Source organism: Corvus brachyrhynchos, unplaced genomic scaffold, assembly GCF_000691975.1.
Source record: "Corvus brachyrhynchos isolate BGI_N302 unplaced genomic scaffold, ASM69197v1 scaffold70, whole genome shotgun sequence".
NCBI classification, from domain to species: Eukaryota; Metazoa; Chordata; class Aves; order Passeriformes; family Corvidae; genus Corvus; species Corvus brachyrhynchos.
The window spans coordinates 5069658-5071200 of NW_008236217.1; the positions used below are offsets into that span (position 1 = coordinate 5069658).

General features: G+C 45.7%; 1 protein-coding gene across 3 annotated transcripts in view; it reads left to right on the forward strand.

Annotated features, from left to right (window-relative positions):
• Nucleotides 1-621: 621 nt before the first annotated feature.
• Nucleotides 622-1543, forward strand: part of FRMD1 (FERM domain containing 1) — a 34984-nt gene continuing 34062 nt past the window's right edge. For 2 of the 3 annotated variants that reach the window (XM_017745712.1, XM_017745729.1), the window contains exons 1-2: nucleotides 656-718; nucleotides 1121-1155. The gene's annotated coding sequence lies outside the window, so the exon portion shown is untranslated. Of the gene's footprint in view, nucleotides 719-1120; nucleotides 1156-1543 lie in introns of all 3 variants that reach the window. The other variant, XM_008643313.2, reaches the window with a different exon arrangement.

Here is a 1543-nt window from a genome sequence, read left to right on the forward strand (position 1 = left end):
GTCAGACCTGACCAGATGCAGAAGGCCTGCTGCAGTTGTATCTACCACTTCTGTAGGCTGAAGCCAGTTGTCTCTGCTGTCAGTGTTGCACCTGTCCACAGCCAAGCTGCACTGGTTCTGGAATCCAGTTCTTCAGATCACCCAAGTGACTGGGAGGTGTTTTGGTATTCCTTGTTCAACGGCTTTGAATAGGGGTTTCCTACTAAGTAGTGCTCAGTTTTTGAAGACAGGTGTGTATTTTACCCCAAAAGCAGTGTGTGGATACCAAATTTGGTACCTTAGCTCCTTGTGGCATCTTTGCCCTTGGTTGTGTTGAGCTAGTCCTGGAATGGTGCTGAGGTAGACACATTTGAAAAGTCAATGTGCTTCTGGGAATTTGCTGCAGGATGTGACCTAGTTGTCCTGACTGCTGGTCACAGGTGGCACATTTGACATCATCTTACAGCCATGACATAAAACTATTTAGCTTCAGTCTTGTTTTCTGCCCTGACAAGTGACTTTGTTTCTGCTCCTTCCTGGTTGATGCATCTTCTCAGAGAAATTTTCATCATCACAGGGGTTAGTCAAAGGAGGTGGGTGGAGTTTTTTTTAAACTGCTGAGAAAGGCTTTTGCATGCTATCACGACAGCTTTTACTTGCTCAGGCTCTTTCTTACTCTGTTTTGCAGATAGTACTGGTGCCCTACAGTGTGCGTCTGAGGGGACAAAATACCTGGAAGGTGAGGGGGGTTTTCAGTTTTACGACTGTGTTTCATCATGAGTACAAGGCAGCCCAAGTGTGGGTTGCTGCCAAAGGCAGATTTGTTTCCAGGCAGTTGCCTGTCTGTCTTGCTGCAGGACTGCCTTAATTAAAGCTGCTTAAGCTGTTTGTGAAACTGCAGCCTAAGAGTCTGGTGTTCTTAGAAGCCTAAGACATCTCTGGATGATGTCTGGAAAATATTAAGAAGAGTCTTAATGTTTCTGGACAATTTTTTCTGAGAGGCCGTAGGGCCACTGTGGTAAGGTTTCATCAGGAAGATGCTCAGTGCTCATTCTATATCAGCTCTAGCAAAGGCAGATGTTTTACTGTAATAAACCTTAAAAAGCCTGTTTTCAGGTGTTTGTGCTTTTTTTTTTGATAGATGAGAACTTTGTTGTGCTTTGCTACTCTGAGTTGGTAAGTTATGGCTCGTTCATCTATTCCCTTTATCCCCTTGAGATGTGGTTGTGGCTGTACCTAGAGGCTGAAATGAGAATTAGGACCCAATTCGCTGTGGTGCTATGAACTAGTGTGTAAAATACAGTGGCATTCATTATGTGAACCCACATGCTGTCTGGATGAGACCTTCTTCCAGACAGGCTGACGGTGTCATGGCCCCAAATTGTGGTGGCAGGACATCCTTGTGTCGTTGGGTATATGGGGGTGTGAGGTATTTTAGTGAGCCATCCTGCTGATACCTGAAGCAAACAGGGTCCTTCCTTCTCATTCAACTCCTCTTCTTCCTCCTGTGGAGGGCTCTGCTGCTCTTATCTGCCTTGCTGGGGCAAACCTCATCCATTCCTGC